Here is a 13,633-nt window from a genome sequence, read left to right on the forward strand (position 1 = left end):
CAATGTTCCGGATTGGTATTAACACCTTTGCCGTATACACCGTTGGTCAACCAATGAGGTATGTTATGTATATTGCTTTTTGTACAAACACTTCCATTATTTCATCTATGTATTGTGCACTTCCTGGACATTATGACCCGTCTAGCGGTAAACCGCTAGATACTTTTAAGTTGTTGTACCCAGGAACACAATTCATCATGGGTTATGCATAAATATATCCCAAAAGGTGGCACAAGTTGTCATGAGGCATTATAAAACATGCTCGATGGCATGGCAAATAATGGTGTTTTGGCTATCCTATTACAAGAAGCTTTCAAAGTGGCTCCAATGGCATAATTGTTTTCCACAAGATCGGCACACAGTGGCCAGTAAACCGGCGACCGGTTTAGGACGCTTCGTCTGGACGGTTTGATGGCTGAGGGTCAGTTGGTGTGGGCACTTCTTCATCCCTCCCCAGACGTTGGAAATCAACCGTCGACCAATCGATTCCAGTTAAAGCTTGAAATACTGCTTCCTCATGGATAAGATTGGAGGGGTTAATATCAGGAGCATAAGTGTGCTTACGAATCGGAGGCACAAGTTCTTCAACTTCATGGATGTCGGCCGGCTGTCTTTTCCCTTCAGCGTCATAAACCGGTTGAAAATGGGACAAGTCTGTATCATCGGCCAGTTTGCTGGCTACTGGCCGCATCTGTTTGGTCAGCCGCCGGAGGTCATCATTATCAAAGTTTGAACCGTCTTCCTTCACACCTGGGTATCCTTTAATGATATCATCCGCTTCAAGGTCTGGAATCCAGGCTTTGGCTCGAATAAGTGCGGTTAAAGCTCCTGACCTGGCAGCTGCCTTCTTCAATTCGGCAATACGGGCTGGTAACATGGCCAACTTCTCAAATGTTTCTTTAATCAAAGTTGGGGCCGGTTTGTTGTAAGCTGCTGTGCAAATAGCCCGCTGAGACCCAGAGTACAACTTTTCAACCAATGTATATGCCGCTTTGAGCTTCATCCGCATGTCTGTACCAAGATGAGCGATTCGAGTGCTTGCCAAAGATTTTTATCAACATTCTGGTCAGTAATAAGGACCATTGACTTGCGCAAAACACATAAGCAGACACTTACCAAAGATAGTAGAAGTCATAGCATTGATTTGGCGTTTCAACCCAGCTAGTTCATCTACAACTGGTTTCAGGGCTGCCTCAGCGTCTTCAGCTTATTTGGTTAACCCGGACTTTTCGGATTCCCAGTTAGCACGGTCTTTGGTGAAAGTTTCCTTCAGCTTTTCCATTAGGGCCAGGGCTTGGGTCAGCTCCTCTTTGGATTTCACAGCCTCTGCTTGTTGTGACTTTACATTCTCCTACAAGTCAGAGTTTCGGGCATCTTTGCTTCTCAGTTCAGCCTGCAACATTGAAGGTCTATTAAGCAACATGTTATATATGTTCTAAGTACAACGCGTATAACAAGTTATGCACTTCACACTTGGGGGCTAATGCCTGTTCGCTTTAAAGTGCTGCTTTTCATACAAGTCTCCAGAACAATACAAGCATTATCCTGGACACTTGGGGGCTAATGTGCGTCTATTCTAAAGTGGATGCATGGATTAAAACCCGGATTAACTTGCCCAGTTAAACCGGCATTTGGGGGCTATGCTACACAAGGGTATCTAATTGTTAAAAGATGAGTCTTGGTTACAAAGACCCGGTTTATGATTAACATCATAAAACGGCCCTTGGGGGCTACTTGAGCTACTGTCTCAGCTATGAATCAATAAACAAAGGGAGACGAATTTACCTCATATCGCTCTTTCATCAAGTTCACCAAACCGGCTTCATAGTCCCGGTTTGAGTGCAGACGGTTCAAGAAGCTAGAGTGAAGTTCTTTAGCGCTGAAATGAGCATAGCTTGATAAATCGCTGCTCCACTTGCCTTTTTCCTTAGCAGCTTGCTCTTCTTTGGCACTATGTTGGGCCAAGATGACGGGATGGCCAGGAGAGCTATGGCCCATTCCAGTAATGATAACATCGTCTCCTTGACCTTTAGTATGTTTGGCTGGTGATAATGGAGTATCAGCATTTCTCACCGGACTAGCCCGGTTTGGCTCTGTCGGTTCAACGTCAGGTGCAGCAGGTTCAGCGTCAGTTGGTTCATCGGTGTTTTGCACTTGAAGGGGCGGTTCACCAGAGGCAGCTTCAGGATGAAGGCCCTCCGGTTCACAAGTTTGTTCCGGTTCACCTCTGGGTTCTTCTTCAAAAGTGGCCGGGTCTTCGGGCGGATTGGTGACCCGAGCTTTCTTGTTGGGTCTGGCTTTGGCCCTGCAAACAAAAATATAAAAGGATTAATATCTTATTAAAGTTCTATGATGCATTAAAGGACAAGGTTTTACAATTTACCCGGCCACAGTTTTCTGACGAGGGAGTTGAGTTGCTGTTGACTCGCCAGATGATGAGGGAGGTGTCACCTGATAATTTGAATCAGATGGATTAAGAGGTTGTCTGAAATAACCTGCCTTGGGGTAAGAATGGTCAGGAGAAGGGGAGACCTCAGACCGGCGCTTCCGAACCGGGGTATCAGGAAAACCAGCTGAAGTGACCTGTTGGCCACTGTGCCGGGTTGTCCGGCGAGCTTCATGCTGCTGAGTCTTCAAAATAAATATTGGATCCAAGTGAGAAACAGGATGAGAAAAGCTTACTTTCCGGACTGCTTGGCGGGTTTTTTGTGTTGGCATAGAGTCTGAACCGAAGGAAAGGATAATTACCTCTACATCATCAGCTTGACTAGCTTCTGCGTCCTCCTGAGGAAGATCATTGTTAATGAGATGCATGAAAATAGAGCCAAGTGAGTCAAGTTCTACCTCAACTTCTGGATCATCAGTGTCATCATCAAGCTCCATGTTGATCGGGTCAGCCGTTTTCCGTTTTGACGTTCGTTTGATGGCTTTGGTTTTTGGGCGAGATGGTTTGACCGCTTTGTCCCCAGTTGGTTTTACCACTTTTTCTACGGTTTTTCATTTCTAGAAGGGGTCATCACCCTATACATACATACACAGAAGAAGGATTACAGGTTGCGCAAGATAAAAATATTAAAGATGAAAAGGAAGTATAATGCTTACAGCAGGCGGTTTGTTCTTGGCATAGAAGGGACTCAAACTGGTTTGACTACAGGCCAATTCCGATTCATTCAGAATTTTCTTTACACCTTCAGTGACTTCTTCATCAGATAATTGAAGGTTGCAATGGCGTTGAGGGTCGTCAACCTCACCGGTATATTCACACATTAAACCGGGACGCCGACTTAGAGGCAAGATGCTCCAAGATATCCAACAGCGCACGAAATCCACACCTGTTAAACCATTGGCCATAAAGGCCCGGAGTTTGGCGAGTTGAGGGGCATATTTCGCCCTTTCAGCGGAGCTCAAGCATTGCGGCATCGGATGGGTATTGGAAAGCCGGTGATCACGAAAGCCTGGAAGGGGATTTTCGTCTTCAGGCGAAGTGTCTCTGCAATAAAACCAAGTTTGATTCCATTCCTTTGGGTGGCTATGATGTTTGGCATGAGGAAATTAAACTTCTTTCCGCTTTTGAATCGAGACACCACCAAGTTCTGTGTTTGGGCCATTTACAAACTCTGTGCGCCGGTTTAAGTGAAAGAAATCCCGGAACAGTTCTGCAGTTGGTTCTTCCTGTAAGTATGCTTCACAGAAGACCTGGAAGTTGCATAGGTTGGATACTGAATTTGGCCCAATATCTTGGGGATGGAGTTGGAAATTGGCAAGCACATCCCGGTAAAACTTTGATCCTGGTGGTTTGAAGCCACGGCTTATGTGGTCAACAAAGACCACCACCTCACCCTGTCTTGGGGTCGGAGGATTTTCTGTTCCTGGAACTCTCCATTTAATTTCAGTTTTCTTAGGCAAGGAGCCGATGCTAACCATCTCATTCAGCTGAGTTTCAGTGACCCGGGAATGAGCCCAGTTGCAAGCAGTGAATTGTTTGGCCATTGCGAAATCAAACAAGCTGAAAATGAAAGGCCGGTTTATAAATCACGCATGATGATATGCAAGATACAATGGAGTAAGAAACGTACTGATATGCGAAATGGCATAAACCGGAGACCAATGCAATAAGGGAAAAAAGGTAATACGAGGAGAGGGGTACTCAGACATTGTTAAGCCGGAGTATAACTATGAAGGCAAAGGGCTCCTCCGGTTTATCAGAGGGCTAATGGTACAGATTGATTATGGAAAGTTAAACCGCTTATGTTGGTGTGAGGAGAAATAGATTTCACAGAGATATATATAAATTTCGGATCTAAGGTAAGACCGAAAAGCAAAATATTTCGACCTAAAAAGGGTAAGACCCGAAATAGTTTATGAAGGACTACAACAGTTCTTTAGCATAAGGATTTGTGAGGGTAACAGAAGATTAATCACGTCAAGGGATATGATAAGTACGAAGTATTCATCTTTAGGCCAAGGAAGAACAGCACCAGAAGCTCTGATGAACTTCAAGAACCGCGAGGAGCAGGGAAACCCTAATGGATCTAGAAAGGAAGGGGGGAAGGACTTACTGCGGTTGCGGAAGCAGCGGAGGGGTGATGCGGAATTCTAGTGCGAACAGGTCGATGCGGCGGCCGACGGTGAAGCAGAGGCGATGCTGGACGATGACGGCGGCGCTCAGGTGCGGAGACGTCGCAAGGAAGAAGAAGGAAGGAAAGGATAGAGGAAGGAAAATAAAGGGGTCCTCTACCCCTATTTATAAGGCGGAGCGATGAAACGGAAAGTGCGGGAATCGAGGAGCTCAAAAATGGATAAGTTAATAAAGGTGTCACCTCGGTGACTGAATACACATTAAATGAAGGTAATCTTCGACTTCAACAGATGGATGACGTCAGGGTGGTTTATCATAATCTTGAAGTATGATGTCACGGCGGTTTACAAGATTAAGGTGAAGATATGAAGGAGGAATTTTTCTAAGTGTAGAAGATTGACATGAACAAGTTCAAACCAATATAGGGCCTAATGTTGGGTATATTACTACTGGATGTAAACCGGCCTTGCATAGCCGGGTTAACTCCTTGAAGATTAGAATCCCATGAAGATGCAAGGATGATGGCGCTTTACAAAGGCCCAAGGCCCAAAGGCGGGTTAAAGCCTGTAAATGTAAACCGACCTAGTCATGTAACTTGTATTGTAAGATAGGAAGGATAGAGACCAAACCGGAGACGTTTTTTGATCCGGCTTCGGGACTCTGTAGCCCGGCGGGTGTCAACCTATGTATATAAAGGGACGACCCGGCAACGGTTTAGGGACAACAACTCGAGAGCCAGATAAAGCAGATTCGCTCCATGGCCTTCAAAACCCTAGCAATACCAATCACAACTAGACGTAGGCATTTACCTTCCTTGAAGGGGCCGAACTAGTATAAAACTCCCGATGTCCCCTTGTCCGGTTTAACCCCTTTGAGCTAACCCGTAGAGATGGCTCCACGACTAAGTCCTTTCACAAGGACATCTACCGTGACAAACCCACGACAGGTCCCGAACTATGCGTCTAAGGCTGATGGTAACAGGAGGTAGGGGACACGATGTTTACCCAGGTTCAGGCCCTATTGGTGGAGGTAAAACCCTACGTCCTGCTTGATTGTTCTTGATGATATGAGTGTTACAAGAGTTGATCTACCACGAGATCAGAGAGGCTAAACCCTAGAAGCTAGCCTATGGTATGATTGTATGTTGTTCGTCCTACGGACTAAACCCTCCAGTTTATATAGACACCGGAGGGGGCTAGGGTTACATAGAGTCGGTTACAAGGAAGGAGATCTACATATTCGTATTGCCAAGCTTGCCTTCCACGCCAAGGAGAGTCCCATCCGGACACGGGACGAAGTCTTCAATCTTGTATCTTCATAGTCCAACAGTCCGGCCAAAGGATATAATCCGGCTGTCCGGATACCCCATAATCTAGGACTCCCTCGGTAGCCCCTGAACCAGGCTTCAATGACGATGAGTCCGGCGTGCAAATTGTCTTCGGCTTTGCAAGGCGGGTTCCTCCTCTGAATACTTCATAGAAGATTTTGAACACGAGGATCGTGTCCGGCTCTGCAAAACAAGTTCCACATACCACCGTAGAGAAAATAATATTTCCACAAATCTAATCTGCTGATGTACCCCGTAGTGTGACATCACACCACAGCCAGGTCTTTATTCGAATTGTTTTTCATAACCTATCTCAGCGTGTTTCACGAGGCGGTTTCCTTGGCACGTCTTATCGAAGCAGAGATCGTGTCCCCTTATCACGGGATTCCCATCAATACGGACGTGGTTAACCCAACCGCGCCATCAATTACGACGCTTGGGGGATAAGCAAGTTTTACCAGGCTGGTGGGGGCGCATAGTTTCGTCCGGCCTTATAAAGGGATAAGGTTTCACCTTTTTCTACACACGCCTTCTTCCTCCTTGCTCATCCATTCTCGCGCACTCGAGCTCCAGCGCCCAAGTCCACATCCTTCTCCTCAACTCTCTCCAAACATGTCCGGAGCGGGAGGCAAGTGGATGGTCTCCTCCGTCACGGAGGGACACATCAAAAAACTACATGCGGCCGGATAGTTAGCCGCAGATATTACGCATCGGCTGCCAGCTGTGGGGCAGATCGTCCCTACTCCGGAACCCTACGAAAGGGTTGTTTTCCTCCCCCACTTCGTCCGCGGACTGGGGTTTCCCCTCCATCCATTCGTCCGCGGCCTTATGTTCTATTATGGGCTGGACTTTCATGATCTGGCCCCGAATTTCATCCTCAACATCTCGACGTTCATCGTCGTGTGCGAGGCTTTCCTCCGCATCCGGCCCCACTTCGGCCTGTGGCTGAAGACCTTCAATATCAAGCCGAAGGTAGTAGGCGGCCAACAAGCGGAATGCGGTAGAGCCATGGTGGGCAAAATGCCCAACGTTACATGGCTTGAGGGCTCCTTCGTGGAGACCATAAAGGGGTGGCAATCGGGGTGGTTCTACATCACCGAGCCGCGCGACACCAACTGGGTGGCGGCCCCCGAGTTTTGATCCGGAATCCCCACGCGACTCACTTCCTGGAAGGAGAAGGGTCTGTCCTGGGGCTCATCGGTGGAGCTGGACGGACTCCAGAAGTGTATCCGGAACATGAGAAGCAAGAAACTTATGCTTGTCAACATAGTCCAGGTCATGCTCTTCCGCCGGATCCTCCCTTGGCAACAACGGGCTTTCAACTTATGGGAGTTCGACCCGGCCCAGCACCAGACTCTACGCGAGCTCTTCGACATGACACATAAGGACGTCTAGAAGGTGCTGTTCAAGGGCTCCGAGGTCCCCCCTTCTCTTACCGAGGACTGCGGGCTAAGCGCGAAGCCCCTGCGAATCCGGTAAGTTCTGTACATCTGGTAGGGTATTTATTTCCCATAGCTTAACCATGTGCGGGGTCTGAGCTCCCATGCCTTTGACAGGACTGGGTGGAGACATCGGAGAAGATTAACTGTCCCCCCTTTGCCCGAAGACCCTGCAGACGCTCTCCTGACGGAGATGCAGACTCCGGCTCCTTATGAGGTGCCGGAGAAGACCAAGAAGAAGGCCACGGGAACCCGAAAGAGTTCCTGGCGCCAGGTGGTATCGGACACATCGTCCGATAAATCCGAGACACACTCCTCCCCTGAAAACGAGAATGAGGAAGATGAAGATTCCCCCCTCTAGTCGGGGGAGACAAGAAAAAGAAGGCCGCCCCAACCGGGGAGGCCGAAGGGTCCAAGAAGGGAAGGACTCTCCTTCCGGACTGTTCCACCACCGCCGCCGATGGTGAAGACGAGTGGCTACTCAGGGCCAAGCCCCTAGTGAAGTCGTAAGTATTCGAATACCAGACTAACTGATAGCATACTTTTGTTGCACTGCTTCTCCTAACGTCGAATATGATTATGCAGTCCGCCCCGAGCCCGTATCAACGTATCCTCGTCGGGCGGTTCCTTGCACTTGTCGGATATGAATAGTGATACACTTCCAACCGCCTCCTCTCCTTGCCCTACAGACAATGTCGAGGTATTGTCTCAAGGGGCACCGAGCCGGGGGGAGATAGTCCCGGAGGCGCCTCAAGGCGACCTTCCGGACTCCAGGGGCAAAGTGAGCAAGACTCCCAAGGGCTCCAAGTTCGGCCCTCAGTCGAAGACCGCGCGGGAACCTCCAGTGGTTCCGGACTCCGGGAGGCGGCCCCCTTCCAAGAGGGGCAAGCCACCCATGTCGGTGACCTCTGTCCATCCAGAGGCACCGGACAACCTCCTGGGAGCGCTTCATGGCGCTTCCATCGACGAAGAGCACCGCACTATTATGAGTGCAGTGATCAAGAAGGTTCAGTCCGCCAAGAGCGTACAGACTAAGGCATGTGCCAGCCTTCTAACAGGCTTTGAGGTAAGTATTTAAAATATAGGAAAATATTACCGCATAGACAGTAGTCCCTGATGCTCTGTTTGGTGTTCACAAAGAAAATCCAAATAGAGGATCAAATAATATCTACAGGAGTCTAATATAAGTATGTCTGTATGCGTATGCAGGCTTCGTCGCTGACCTCTACCACACTGACTGTGGAGGTTGCCGCGCTGAAGCAGAACCTCGAGCGGTTCGAGAAAGAGCTCGGCCTTGCCAAGAGGCAGCTCGAGGAGAACAAAGGTAAGTAATACCTTGTCTATATATATATAAAAGATGTGGTTGCAAAATGACAGGATCATCATGGATGTGCCAGGGGCCACGACCAAAGTGGCGACCCAGAAGCAAGCGCTGTCCGAGGCTGAATACAAAGCGGCGAAGGAGCGCACCGAGCGGGAGAAACAAGAGGCACGGGTGGGCGAGGTGCAGCAAGACACTACTAGGGAAAAGCCTATACACAGAATCTTACCAGCAGCGCACTTTAAAATAAGGCGCTGTTGCTAACTAGCAGTAGCGCTCGCACACAAACCTCACTGCTGAAATGAATGTATCAGTAGCGCGCCAGTCTAAGACGCGCTATTGCTATAATTGCCACGCCGCCGCCGCGAGGCTAGTTCTAGCAGCACCGTGCTTGTATGAAGAGCGCTACTGCTAGGGACCATAGTAGTAGCGCATTTACACAATAACCGCTACTGCTAAGTTTACTAAAAAAAATTTAGTCCCACCTCGCTTCGTGAAGAGAGTTTGTACCACCTTAAATATGTTACTTCTCAAACATTCACAACAACTTGGTCTTCATTGAACTCTATGTGTAAAATTTGTGGCCGCAATATGAGTCTTTAGCAATTCCTAAACTGGTGAGGACTCATATTGACAAATCAAATTGTACACAAAAAGATCATTGATGATCAATGTATTTTTGATGTCTATTTTTACATGCTGACACATAGCAGTAGCACACTCTTTGTGAAAGGCGCTACTGCTAGGTCATTTAGCAGTAGCGCCTTTTGCTATAGCGCGCTACTGCTAAGCCATTCCATCTGCCCCACTCTCCGACCTATCTGATCCACTCACACTCACACTCACTCGATCTCCCCCTCAACCCCCCACGCCGGTCCTCCCCTGTTGCCCCTCCTCCGATCTGCGCCGCCGCCACCTCCTCCTCCTCGCTGGACTCGGTACCAACCTCCTCCTCCGTCCTCCCTCTAGTCGCCGCTGGCCGGCCCCTCCTTGCTCCACCTTCCTTCTTCATCCTTCCTCCACTCGCTGTCGGCTGGCCCCTCCTCGCTCCGTCTTCCTCCTCCGTCCTACTCTCTTCTCCCTCCTCGAGTCGCCCCTCCTTCTCCCTCCTCCCTCCTCCATCCACAACCCCTTCGCCCTGCTACATTTTGATTTAGTAGGCTAGTTGATTGAGTTGATTTAGAACATTTTAATTTAGTTGATTTAGTATGTAGTTGATTTACTTGATTTAGAACATCTTGATTTAGTTGATTTAGTAGGCTAGTTGATTTAGTTGATATAGAAGGCTAATTGATTTAGTTGATTTAGAACATTTTGATTTAGTTGATTTAGTATGCTAGTGGATTTAGTAGGCTAGTTGATTTAGTTGATTTAGTATGCACCATTTTATTGTTATTTTTCTGTACATGGATAGGTAGATGCTTTTGTTTTTTTGTAATAAGTTATTTTTTGGCAAAATGTAGGTGCCATTTTAGTTAAATTTGCCACTTGTTTTTTTAATCAATTATCCTAGGCAATAGGGGCCAGATGAGATGAAATATCTTGGTAGTTGGTACCCTTATTTGGTAGATATTTGTGAAAAGTTTTTTCAGCAATAGGTGCCACTGAAATGCTTTGTCCATAAAATTGCTTCTCGCGGAAGAACCAAAAATATCACATGCTACTGTTTTTCTTTCCTATGAAGTGAATCGTTGATCCTTTGCTCATATTGCTTTAGGAAAATGGCGCCACCACCACCACCACTATGTCGACTGTGCAAGTCAAGGTGCACCAGCAGCCTTGCAACTGGCAAGCTGTTTGGCATCTACTTCCAGCCGAGTTTTCGTCATGCGGCGGTAAGAAATTAGATGAAATGTAACAACTATTTTATTTTTAGTGTTGGCATTACTGCATTGTGTCATTTTGCTTTTTTTACACAGATCGTCCCATGCAATGTGAGGTTGAAATTCAACAAGCTGACAGGAGACACTGTGACATTTGAGGCTCCTGAGGGGCCGTACACTATGGAGGTCGAGAAAGGATGCAATATGTCACAGATTCGAGGAGATGGATGGGCCCATTTCCTTGCCCACATGCGTCTTACTGGTGGTGAGTTGATCAACTTCTCCTTCAGAGCAGAAAGACCGAAGCTGGCTGTCATTTATCTCAACCTGGTGGAAGATGACGAAGATGACGAAGATGATGAAGATAATGAGGACCCACTTGATGAAGATGATGAGAACCCACTTAATGAAGCAATCATAGCTTAAAGAATGAGGCTGAGCGAGGAGGAGGTGTGCAACCTATGGGACATAATTCCGCCATGGGATGACTTTGTCGGGGTGCCATTCGTGACCCGCCTGAAAAGTACCATGGTCGAAGGGCATTAAATTGTATGTTATACGTACTACATGTAGTAATTTGATGATATATATATATGCTTTATAGTTATACTTACAAATGCAAATTATTCGATGATATGCTTAGTGAATCCGATGATATGCTTAGTGTAGAGTCCAATGATATGCTTTGTGGAATCTAGTCGATGATATGCTTTAGTGTAGAGTCTAATCACATGCTCTTATTAGTGTAGAATCCAATGAACTATTAATAGTGTAGATAATCCACATATACTTATTAGTAGAATTCATGATTAGTTAGTACAAATGCGTAGTACTGTGTCTTTTGATAGTGTAGAAATCTAGACTTAATAGAAATATATTTGCAAGAGTATGTGCGAGGCTATTTATTAATTGATATGTTTTTCTTATTTAGAAATTGCCAAAGAACCTATCTGTGAGTTGTGGTATCGAGCCTGATGAAGAAGGCTCAGCTGGACTACGCCTTACCGCAAGGGGCTCCGTCACCACCTGTAGTTACCGCATGGACACAGACGGTCGCACACACTTAAACTCGGTTGGGTGGAAGAGATTCCTCGTTGGCAAGAATCTTCGTGTTGGACATGCCATCCTAATTACTATCAGGAACACCCACTGCCCAGGCTTGAGGATGATGATCGTCGTCGATATCATCTAGAACTACATGTGTGTGTGGCTATATCATCTAGAACTACATATGATGATCGTCGTCGATATCATGTAGAACTACATATGATGATCATCGTCGATATTATCTAGAACTACATATGATAATCGTCGTCGATATCACCTTGTACTGCTTGAGGATGCATGTTGAGTATATATGAAATTATTATCTAGTACTCCCTCGGTTCCAAATTACTTGTCGTGGTTTTAGTTCAAATTTGAACTAAAACCACGTCGAGTAATTTGGAACCGAGGGAGTACTACCTAGTACCTATAATGCTTTATGAAATTGATATCTAGTAGTACCTAGTATCTGGAAATTGCTGTTTATTGAAGCTGAAACAGGGTAGGAAGACGGAGGGAAATGATGAAAGATATAGCAGTAGCGCGGGCACGGAAATAGCTACATCTAATTAATAGTAGCGTGTTCCGAAAACACGCTGCTGATACAGTCCAGAGTAGTAGCGCGTGTACAGACCGCACTACTACTAATAGTTAGCTGTAGCGCCTTATTGGTAGCTCGGCTGCCCGCGCTGCTAATAGCCCCAAAACCCGCGCTATTACTAGGGTTTTTCCTAGTAGTGAGAGCTCCAGGCTCTCGTGAAGAAACACGATACTTTGGAGCTTGACTCGAAGACGCGAGAGTCCGAGCTTTCCGCGGCCCTCGAGAGCACAAAGCATGCCAAGGCTGAAGCCCAAAAGGCCCTCCAGGAAATTGAGGCAATGAGGAAGATAGCGGTCGGTAAGGCATTCATTATGCAAAGCAAGCATGTGAAAGCAAATTACTTATTACTTACCCGAGTCTGGAGGTCTCCAGGAGCATTCGCAGATTTGCCCTACAGCGTGTTGGATGCCGCAAAGTATTACCACACCGAGGAGGGAAGCTCGACGGAGAAGTTTTTCTGGTCTTGGTATACTTGGACCAAACACCTGATGCCTGTGAGCGCTAGCTGAAGCAACTGGTCAAGCTGCACAAGGCGGCCGAACAGGCCATGAGGGGCCTTATAGTCCGGATGTGGCCTGGCGACTCCCTTCCCAATAGCTACTTCGTCCTAGTGAGGAGGCTTGTGGATGCCTGCCCACGGCTGGAAGTCATAAAGCGGTCCGTCTGCATCGAAGGTGCATGCCGGGCTTTTGGCCGTACGAAGGTGCACTTGGCCAAGATGGACGCCGAGAAGCTAGTGAAGGAGGGGCCGCCGCAGGGCAAGGAGCATCGCCACCCCGAAATGTATTATGAGGTGTCCTGAAGGGTTCCCGTCTTGTGGCGGACGAGTGTGCGAAGGATGTAATTTTTGAATGAACTTGCTCGTGTGATCCTGTATTATGAAAACTTGTTCATATGCGCTATGCAACGCTTGTTTGAATTTAAAATATTACCTTCTGTGCGGCTGTTTATTAAATCTAAGAGATGGCCAGTCATCGACTTCTGCCCCCATGCCACGAGTGCTGGGGTGTTTGGGATAAATCTGAGCACTCTTTTCCCATTGTTGGGTCCTTCGAGGGAGGTTCACAGCACAACGAACAAGGCAATCGGACTATAATGCTTTATCACTCTTACTTAGCCATAGAAGTCTACAATTTGAAATTTTGGCGAAGCCCCTAGTATTCGGAAGGCCGAATTCGGGGCGCTATACATGCCTTAAGCCGGACAAAGCCGACTCCTCGCTCTAAGCGGCATAAGTCTTTAGGGACTCGAGACCTCTCAAACAGCGACCAGCTCTCGCCTTATCATGACAATCACTTTTAGCTTTCTCTACTGAGGTGCTTGCCCAGATGAACCGGGGCACAATCGTAGTAGTTCTCCCAGTGCTACCTTATCCGATATAGTGGAACGTAAGTTACCAAAACATGGGAGCTGGGCAAACCGAACTATTGACCCAAGACATGATTCAGAGCTGATGCATATAATGCTATATGTTCGGGGTGCCGCACTGTCAAAAGTCT

This window comes from Triticum aestivum, chromosome 3A (assembly GCF_018294505.1).
Source record: "Triticum aestivum cultivar Chinese Spring chromosome 3A, IWGSC CS RefSeq v2.1, whole genome shotgun sequence".
Classification (NCBI taxonomy): domain Eukaryota; kingdom Viridiplantae; phylum Streptophyta; class Magnoliopsida; order Poales; family Poaceae; genus Triticum; species Triticum aestivum.